Raw genomic sequence first — 11,082 nt, forward strand, 5'->3', positions numbered from 1 at the left:
CTATTAATAACACCAGTCTTAATGGGATTAATTTCTCATGTAGCTGCTTCTTATTTATATCAGAAATTAACAATTCAGGCAGTGGAGGTGACTGGCAAATGCTAAAAAGATCATCCTCTTGGTAAGCCTCTCACCAGATTTGCTGAAAGAAATGCTGCTGCTTTTCCCATGGAACATTTTTATTTACACAAATAATTTCATTCAACTAAATAAAGACCAAATAGCCAATGATCAGTCAGGAATACAAAAGCAAAAATGTACGATTTGATTTATACATCCTCTTTCATTTTCAAAAGGAGTTTAGGTGACAATCTGCAGAAGCTAAGAGAGTCTACACAACAGCTGTGGCTGACAGGATGCGTTTATGATCTCTATTAAGCAAACAGCAGCTGAGGAAGATACACTTTAAAGCAGGCATGTCAAACTCGCGACGCCATGTGACGTTGCGTGACGTATCGGGACTTTTCCCCCATTGCTGGCAATGGAATGGGTGCAGTTTTGGCATGACGCATCCGGCCCGCGGACCGGCAGTTTGACATGCCTGCTTTAAAGAAAACCTGGCATTATAGTGTGATAAGCACACCCACCTTCTCAGTTTATGAGCTTTATAATAAAGTTCCCAAGTTTTCTATTATTGAATGGCTCTTAGCCTTTTCGCATCATCAAAGTGAACCCAGAATATTGTTATCTTTCACTCCTATGAGAGGTGATAAATGGTGGTCAGAGTATTTCTTTAGTTGTTGCTTAGAAGAAATACTGACTGAGGTCAATGTGCTCCCTTCTCTTTCCTGAAGAAATTTTTTTTCCAGTCATGGCTGGATATAAAAACTTTGTCCTTATCTTTGCCTAGCAAAACCTGAGGCCAAGATATACCCTGCCTGTGTTTTCTGCTATTTGGGGAAATGGTGGAGGATGAAGGAGACCAGGAAGGAATCCTGATTACTATAATTTATGGCTTCATTTGGGAAGGATGCCAAAAACTGCAAAATCCTGCCAGGATTTTTAACAATATATGTTAATTCTTCTGCTTTTCTAGATCAGGGATCCCCAATCTGTGGGCCATGGCCCACTACTGGGCTGTGGTCTATTCCTAACAGGGCCATCTGAGTGGCGGGCCAGCGTGTGCAAGTGTACACAGCCCCACTTGCACGAGCAGCGGGCACCAGTGTTCGTAGCCCCACTCACACAAGCCACGGGCGCCAGTGCTCACAGCCCCACTCGCACAAATGAAGCTGTGTGCACACACGCTCCCTGCCCCTCAAATAAAACCATCCTCTTTTCTCCCCTCCCCCCCACGCCGGGCCCACCAACCCAGAAAGGTTGGGGAACGCTATTATAGAATCTAGACCAGCCAGATAAAAGGGTGGAAGCTTCAAAATCTTAGTCCATTTGAAATATGGCTCAGAAAAGTTCCCATTTCTTCGGAGAAGGGCGGGATATAAATGGAATTAAAATAAATAAAATAAAATAAATAAATAAAATACATTTAGTGACCCTAATCTTTCAAGAGAATATCACTTCTCTATTCAAAACTTTTCTCTCTGCATATTACCACTGAAGCAGAGATACTTCTCTTAACATTAGAATTAGGTACTGAACATTGTTCCAGCTTTTTAAAATTTCACAGAGATCTGCACTTCATATCTTCTACAGCCATTAAAAAGCAAACTTTTTTGAGTTAGCTACTTTGCAGTGTATATAGGTCATAAGAAGAGCAGCAAGTACAATCTTAGAATGTATTAACTGAAATATGGCACAATTTTCATTTTTGCTATTTGTGTTTGAAAACAATTCCTTTATCTATTTTAACTACCTTTTTTAAAAACAGCTTTAACAAAAGTAACACTAATAGGACCTCAGAAGAATCTACACAGTTTGAGCTCCCTCTAGAGGTGTGTATGGCTGTAACTTCAATTCCATCTAGTATGAGAGAACAATAATAAGGTGGCAAAGAGTGCCTTAATTTCTAACCTCCAAAATGGAATTTTGGTGAGCTGTAGAGTTAGCTAGTATCTCAGTGGAAGCAAATCCTGCTTCCTTCATCATCTTCATCAAGATGTGCAGCTGAAAAATTCACCCCAGCTTTTTTAGCCACTGTAAACTAAACTCCCAAATGCTTCTATTATCTAAAGTTGAACAGCCACTCCTTTCAAAGCTCACAAATCCACATTGGTTGCAAAAAAAAAAGTTAAAACCACCACTTTAAAACCATCAAGTATGAAAACCTTTATCAACTTTAGTACAGGTAAACAGTGAGAAATGTTAAAATCTTGCCTTCAGCAGGTGCAAAATATGATCAAGGATTGTTAAATCTGCTCTGACCCACTTAATGGTCCAGTGCACATCTATAACAGAAGAGAAAAATCTTGTTAGATATTCAGTTTTCTGATAATACCACAACGTACTAAATTAACTCAAAAACCAACCAACTTTTTCATATGCTTCAACCAGGTTATTTGTAGCAGTATGTAACCAAATAACTAAAAACATGGACACGGACAGCTATAATCAACTTGCTAAATAATATAATCAATTTGCTAAATAAATAAATAAAATTGAGAAGCTTATATTGCCATAAAATCAAATTTCTGATTCACCTTTCTCATTGTATGTTTTCAAACACCACCCTTGTAAGCACAGGTTTAAATGCGGGAGCACAGGGAGGGATCTAGATTCCTTCTATCTTTTATAACTTTGCTGCCTCTTGAAAGTAATTTCTCTATTCTTGCGGCTCTGTTCTTGCTAACCTTTCCTCAAAATGTGAAGCAGCAGGAAAGAGCTCCTGAAAGTAATTCAGATCGAAACCAAATGGAACAACATTTCACACAGAACCAGTTATAACAAAGAGACTGAAGCAACCAAGATTGCTTATTAGGCCGATCCCGCCCTAGCTTTGTAAAGGCCAGGTGGAAACCCCCTTCCCTTGGCAGCTGGCGATGAGATCAGATAAACTGCTAAGCAACCGGTCACAGGTTGTCTAGTATATTCATTATTATTTTACTGAAGGGACTCAAAATTATTTCCCAACATCTCCCCATTATACTTACGTGATATCCAATCTTGGTTTCTAGCTATTACAATGGGAGATGTTTGTCTGGGTGACATTTTGTGTTTGCAAACTTCAAATGCACAATTTTGAACGAGGGTAACAGTTGCTTATTTGTTTACTTTCTTTCAATATCTATATGCTGCCTACTGTCAAATGCTATAGGACAAGGTGGCTTACAATAAACAATTTAACCCTCTCCTTCAAATACATATAAAAATAAAATGCATATAAATAAATGATAGGTGCTGCAGATCCCACCTGCATATTCTATAAAACACCCTCCTTCTGTGCAAGATGGAAGAGAAAAGGTTTTTCAAGTTTCCTGAAGCACATGAAGGATGAACCAAACTGAAGCACTAAGACAAGGCAATGCCAAAAATGGGGACAGCGGTAGAAAAAACACAACTCCTAGTTGCCATCAGATAACAAATGCACAGGGATGGGACTTGGGAGATAATTAACCCAAAGCAATTTGGTTGGACAGGTAAGCAATCTTTCACATAACCAGGACCAAAGCCACACATAGGACCTTAAAGGGGATAACCAGCACATTGAATCATATCAGGAAACTCACTGGCAATCAACAAAACTTCCAAAGCAAAGAGGTCACATTTGCTGTTTCTTGATCTGCCCAAAGGGGTGACATTTCCAGATCCTGGTATCTTCCATGCCCTGGGTCAGCACTTCCACTTGTTTAGCACTGAGATACATTGCTGAATAACATCAGCACACAGTGACAGTACTGAACTGCATACTGACAAATTACCTCTCCCAGCAATTTTATGTAAAAACAAAGTAAGTGTTAAAAATAAGTGGGGAGTGGACCCTATCCACTTCTTCAGGTCTCACAGACTGAAAATAATCCCATATTATACCACAACAGAAAACCAATCCATGGATACTCTCTGAAGTCTAACTCCTACCAAATGTAAGCGGCTTTATCCACTAAACGTCATAAAAATATCTCACAGCACTCTTCAGATAATCATGATTACTCTACGTTAAAAGGGAAAGGGCTGCCTTAAAAGGTCTGTTGGTTGGCGTTCAGCCAACATAAGCAAAACAAAAATGTTTGTAACCTAAATCCCCATTATGTAGGCTTGAGCGTGAATTCATACCAATCAGACTCAAGTCAAATCTTTATCCAGCAGGACTCTAATCATTTTCTCTGCCACTTCATTCCCTAGAGCAGATCAGCACACAGGGAGGCCACTCCAGTGCAATCAAGTCCAAAGCCTCGGACGGCCTATTATTCCAAACCAGAAATTCAGCCAAATTTCCTGCCAAGAGAGCTCTGAAAACCCATAAAATCTATTAGAAACTTGGGGTAGGCCAATCTACTAGGTCTCCCTTATTGTGGAGTAGGGCGCTATGCCAAATTCCATAGCAATCAAAATAATCTATCCACAACAGGCAGATTACAATTTACAATCCCCCACTTTCAGATCACACCTTGTCTTCCACAAAACAACCAGCAGATCTAGTGTGTGATTTTCATGGGCACTGAGCTCACAATAAATTGGGTCTGGTCCACGACTGTCATGGCTCCCATGAACTGAGTTGCTCCAAACTCCTTGTCAAGGCCAATCAGGTTGAAGCCCTCCAGGACTCATAAGTGGGGAAACACCATTGCTGCTTAGACAATCAGGCTGAACAGTCTTGGCAGGGCTGCCATGTGTAACAGGAGGATTGATTTATTTATCAAATCTATATGCCACAACTAGCACACCCAACTTGCCCAACCACACAAATAATACCTCAGATCAGGCTATTTCCAGTCTAGCATCTCTAGGAAGCAACAGAATCTGGTGGTTGCCAACAGCAAGGCTTCTCTTCCCTTGCCCACGAGGGAACCCGAGTGGGCAATTTTTCATGAGAACGTCCCTGCTTCTCTGCCCCTGAAACCTCAGGAACACATTAATGTTAACTGTGTAATTCTAAAATATTTTAAATAACAATTACTAAAAACCAAAAATTGACTTAGTTGTCTTGTCTGGTGTTTTATAAAAAGCACTAATAAGAAACATTTCTCATGTATGTTTAGTATTTATTTTGTGAATCCTTTTTACTTTTACTAATTTCTCTATTTCTTCTGTGCATCACATTGCTCCTTCACAGAGTTCAAAAAGTTTATACACATTCATTTTCAAAAGAATAGGTACACATTTCCACGTAATATTGTGTTGAAGATGTAGCTCCCAGTGAATGAAGGGATTGCTACTGAAGAATGGGAAGATGTTATGGTGGACATCGAAGATATATTGCAAAATATCCTAGTGAATATTATATGTTCACAATAAAAATAAAAATTCCTCTGATGAGCTTATGGTCAATAAAATGATTATTTGCCTCTTCTGGTATGTTAGCATTGTATATTAAATATAACCCTATCTCAACCAATATGGTTGCTGGGGAAAGTGCAAATAGAGTAAACTTACTATCTCCAAATAGATTATTTCATACTTTTGAACATTAGAAATGTATAGAGGTTTTTTTGCCATTTCTACCAGCATATCATGAATGCATGCAGGCTTTTTATTGCTAAAGTGATAGCTATGATTATATAATTCAATGTTGTGGAAGTCACATAATTTAGAGAACTTATAAACAAGAGAAATATGGTAATTAACAAAATAACTCCTGGTTAGATAAGAACGAGATTCCCAGTTTTGTAGACCTCCAAAATTAGCCAGGGGAATTTTGGGGAATTGATGTTAGCACATCTGGAGATTGTCAAAACCGGGAAACACTGAAGTGGAACTTTTTGAATGAGCAGTTATTTAAAGTATAATTAAGCATAGCAGCAGTAACATACAGGTCGAAACAAACAGAAAAGAATACACTGAAACATACAAAATATTTTGTAAACAACCCCCCTTGAAATTTTCCTGAGAATACTTTTTTAAATGAATGAGCAAAAATAAATAAGTTTAGAATGCTGCAAGAAATTTCCTCATCGATATGATGGCATATTATGTATTGGAATCTACTGATCGTCCAGCTCCAGTTGATTTTATTAACAAGATAGCTTAAAGCTCATTTTGAAGGGGGGGGGAAGAGTTTGATAAGCAGCTTGCCGAACTACAACTCCCAGCAGCCTCAGCCAGCTTGGGCGTGGGTGGTTGAAGCTAGGATTTGTAGTTCGGCATTGCTTGAAAGGTCAGAAGCTCCCCAATCCAGTTAAATGTAAGCAGTACTAAACCCGATTCGATATTTATATTTCTTGGGTATTAAAACAAAACAAAACAAGGGAGAGTCACCGAGAACATTTCTGAAACGAATATTATTAATACGTCCAACCTACAAGAAGGATTTTTTTTTTTAAGCGCGACCCTCGATTGTCAGAAAACGTATCCAGGCAGCCTCGCAGGCTGTGAAACCAAATGGCGGCTGAATTTTTTCTACCTGGCGTTCCCATGCCTTGCTAAACCACCAGCACCGGCTCCCTCTCCAAGAACTCCCTCTTCCCCGTCCGCCTCCTCAGAGAAAACCCGCATCTAACCGGGCAAACGCAGCGGAGGAGGAGGCTGGCGTCGCCCAACTCGAGTCCCCCGGCCGGGCAAAGGCGATTTCTGGGCCGGCCTCCCGAAGGCGATTCCGCAGCGCGTCTCCCGCTTCCTCGGGGCCGGTCGCCTCGGCGGCGGCGAGAATCGATCCCGAAAGCAGGCCCTCGATAGAGCCAAGCGGCGCGGTGAGCCTTCCCGCAGCTCCCGAGCCAGCACTTCCGGTTCCTGGTCGCAGCTCCTTGCCTCTTGCACGTGAATGGCGGGAGTGCGTGGACCCGGGCGGAACGCAGGAGTTCGTTGGGGAGAGGAGATTAGGTTGTTTGCACGGCTGGGGAAAAGAAACGTGACGGACGTAGAAGTTTCATGGTAGGGCCGTTGAATGGTTGGTTGATTGCGTGCCATCAAGTCGGTGTTGACACTTGATTGTCTGCCATCAAGCCGTTTTCGACTCTTAAGAGACCACATACAGTAGATAGATTTTTTTTCCCGTGATGGTCCGTCCCTAATAATACTCCTCTCCACCTAAGTCCAGCCATCTTGCTGTTGGTCATCCTGTTTTCTTTCTTTCCACTTTTCCCAGCATTAGAGCCTTTCCCAAGTAACTACTAGGTCTTTACGTAAGGGGCCTGGGCATTTGCGTCTCAACAGAGAACTCTGGATTCTGGGTGTAAGTGTAAAAAAATAGAGCCTTGATCAGGGGGTCTTCAAACTTGGCCCTTTTATGACTTGTGGACTTCAACTCCCAGAATTCCTCAGCCAGCAAAGCTGGCTGAGGAATTCTGGAAGTTGAAGTCCACAAGTCATAAAAGGGCCAAGTTTGAAGACCCCTGGCTTTGATGAATGAAGTGTCCCCTCCCCTCCCCCAAAAAAGGGTGTGGGATTTGCTCCTTTTTCTCCAGATTTGTTTTCATTTTGCTTCTTTGCATGTTTGAAAAAGACATTATAAAGAGGCAACAAAAAAGCAGCTTATTTCTTCGCCGCTTTGCTTTTCCCCCCACGCTGGCAGCCGTGGGCAGTTAGTAGCGAAGGCTTGCTGGAGTTTCGACAAGGGACCGTTGCTGTGTCTCCCAAGACTCAAACCTCGCAGCCCCTTTGAGGTCCTGCGTAGCAACGCGCTACTCGCTGACCGGCTGATATCGGAGCCGCCTCCTCCCTGCTGGCCTCCCGGGATTCAGCGCTTAAGCGAGAATTCCTGCCCATAGGTGGCAGAGAAGCCACGAGCCCGGTGGCATTTTACTAAAGACTTACTACGCTGTAAAACCCCACTCCAAGATGGAGGGTATAAAGTGACCTGAACGTACATCTTGACTCGTCGATGTTCTCCAAGAAAGAAGCTCTTGAGAATGAATCTTGATTTTAAGTATCAATCGTTGCCCCCTTGGCATGGATGCCCCCTCCCGTGGAGACAAAAGCTATCCCTGCATCCATCCTCCCAAAAATGGCACGACCTGCCTGTTGTGTTTGGATTTTTTGTGTGTGATGGCGCCATGTGGAGATATTGCAGCTTCTGCTAGATGCAATTATGCACGGGCTAGGACTTCTGCTGTGTCTGGACTTATATCTTACCAAAGCATTATGAGATTTATTTGGTTTAGGTTGTGCACGAGCTCATTTGTTTTGGCTTATTCATTGAAAATATAGCTAAGATAAAGCAGTAATTTAGCACCGAGGACCCCAATGTTTGTGTGCCAGAAACCACATTTGGATAATACAGCATAGCACCATAGATTAGGAGACAAAACCTTCACTGCAGCCAGAGGCTTCTGGTCCAAGGGCTGCAGAGGCATAGCTAGAAAGGGAAGGTGGTAATGAAATATGTGAAGACTGTCCATTAGCAGGAAACTGTATGAAAACAAACTAGAATGGGAACAAATTAGATATGGTGGGAGAAGTCACGAAAAGGAAGATTAAGTTTGAAAATCAGCCTGGGGAAAAAATCCCATTAATGCATCCCTATGGGAATAGGGTTATCAGATACCCAGCAAAGGCATGACTAACTTCTTTTTGTCCTCTGTCCAGCAGACTTAGACTTGAAATAAAATATTGCCCTGCATTTTGGGTATCTTTTGGAGGTAGGGAGTTGGACTGTTTTTGTAATAATCACCATTTTGTTCTATCTATTGACTTATATATATTGCAACTTTCTTTCCGTTGTCTGCTGGCAGTCTTGAAATCTGAGATTTATGTTGCTATATTTATTTCCCAATTCCAGCAGTCAGCTTCAATCTAGCCCAGGGATTTCAAACTGCCAGCCCGAGGGCCAGATGCATCATAGCAAAACCGCGCCCACCCCATTGCCGGCAATGGCCAAAAAGTCCCAATACGTCGCAAACCATCACTTGATGTTGCAAGTTTGACACCCCTAATCTAGCCCCTTCAAATCTATGATCAGTTTCTGGATCGCATGACTTGTCCTACATTTCTATGATGAAAAAGCAAATATTGTCTCTATATTACCTTGGCGTAGCATATGTTCTCGAAAATAAAGATATTTTTGAAAATATATTGCAACTGAAAAACCGTATTTCATATATTGTACATGTAGATCTAAGTGTGTTTTTGCAGTTTTTTTGCTGTAATTTTGTTGCAGATGCCAAGCACCCTTCTTTTCTCCCTATTTGTCCTCTTTCCCAATTGTCTGTATCCTCCTTTGTGTGTTCAGTCATCTGGTAACTGTAGGGGAGATGCAGGTGAGTGTCTCGGGAAAGGTTATTCCTTGAGGTATGGCAACAATGGACTGGAGTTTCTGTCACTAAGCTATGCAGTTGCAAAGAGTAACAGCACATGATTGCATTGTTCAGTGCCTGCAATATCTGCAGTTCTCATTAAACAAGGATCAAGGGTCATTAAGTGCCAGTTTCCAAGAACCAAAGCAGGCTGCAGGCAATAAATGGCTGTTATCGGATGGGAGAGTGAACTACCGTGTTTCCCCAAACGTAAGACCCGGTCTTATATTATTTTTGCCTCCAAAAGAGGCATTAGGTTTTACTTTTGGGCGGTGTCTTATATTTTCCGTGACACCTGCCTTGCCTCGCGGCACCAACAGCCCCATCCAGATGGAGCCTGCATGGCTGCTTGTCTACTTCTGCGACCGCTTGCAGAAGGCCATGCGGCACATCATGCTGCTGCCACCACAATGAAACGAGGTAGGTGGGGGAGGGAGTGGAGCTGCCTCACACACCCCGCACCCGCCTCCTTCAGTCCCCCCCCCAGCCAGGCCATTCCTTGTTCCCTTTTGCTTCACTCCCCAGCCAGATTGCCATCTACTGTACAGAGGATGGGTGGGGTAGACCTGGTCTCCCTCCGTTTCGGAGCTGGGGGGAGTGATGGCGAAAGGCTCTGCTGCCGCTGTTTACCGCTGGAGCGGCTTTCTTCAGGTTCCGCCCCACAGATCACTTGCCCGGTGGCAGCTACCTTTCACCAACTCTCCTGTGGCTTGTGCTGTCACCGGCGCCTCCCTCCGCCAGCCCTCCGTTGCTACCAATGGAGAGAACAGAGAATGAGGGGGGGAATGGCTCTGTGCAGCAATGCAGAGCAGAGAAGAGCATCTGCATCGCCCCGCATCTCCCTTCTTGAAATGGCAGCCCTGGTTCCTGGCGCTTCTCCTCCTGGTGCTGCTATAGAGCTTGGTGCACCATCGCCCAGCTCCTCCCTCTTCCCAAAAGCAAAAAAACCCAAACTTCACTAACCTGCTTTCCAGCTCTGGCACGTTTCTCTCCTGCTGCAGGGAAACAAAGTTCATGAGACTAAAAAAAATTCAGTCAGACCTTCCAACTTCGTGAGATCTTTTTTTTTTATGCGAGAAGTTGCGGCAGCCAGGTGGGACAGAGTGGACAGGGTTCTAATTAGGGCTTATTTTTGGAGCAGGGCTTATATTAAGCCAACCCCCACAAATCAGGGTAGGTCTTTTTTTCAGGGTGGGGTTTATTTTCAAGGAAACACAGTAGGAGGTGTGCAAGTGACATGGGAGGCTCGGGGTGCCTGCGAGAGAATGAGTGAGAGGGTTATATTGCAGCACACACTTTGTCAGTTGCTCCATCCCCTATAGAACTCTTTACTTGAATTATTACAATCCATGCTCTGCAAACATCTATTGTAATCCATATGTTATTGGAAGTATTTCATATAACTTCTAAGGCAGGGGGCTCCAACCCCTGGGCCGTGGCCCCCTACTGGGAAGCGGCCCATTCAGAACCAGGCTGTGCAAGTGGCAGGTTAGCATGTGTGTGCAGCTCCATTTGTGTGAGTGGTGGGTGCACGTGCCAGCTGCTTGTGCAAATGAAGTTGCATGCGCTGATGCATGCACTTACCACTCACACAAAACCATCCTCTCTCCTACCCCCCTCCCCACCAGTCTGCCAAGCTGGAATGGTTTGGGACTGCTGTTCTAAGGTTTTCCACTTTGGAAGACAATGCAATAGATTTTCTTAAGACACATTGCATTCAGCAAATTAGAAATGTGTTTCTTTAAAAAAATGCAACCACTATTTTACATTTTCAGACTATTTATCAGACTGTGCCTCCCAT

General features: G+C 43.1%; 1 long non-coding RNA gene across 1 annotated transcript; it reads right to left on the minus strand.

Annotated features, from left to right (window-relative positions):
- Positions 1-2,274: 2,274 nt before the first annotated feature.
- LOC310637599 lies at positions 2,275-6,773 on the minus strand. The gene is made up of 3 exons (XR_014491958.1): positions 6,455-6,773; positions 4,807-4,947; positions 2,275-2,345 (listed from the first exon to the last, which is right to left on the minus strand). It is a non-coding gene; the product is annotated as an uncharacterized lncRNA (long non-coding RNA).
- Between the last annotated feature and the right edge of the window lie 4,309 nt (positions 6,774-11,082).

This window comes from Vipera ursinii, assembly GCF_947247035.1.
Source record: "Vipera ursinii genome assembly, chromosome: 3".
NCBI lineage: Eukaryota > Metazoa > Chordata > Lepidosauria > Squamata > Viperidae > Vipera > Vipera ursinii.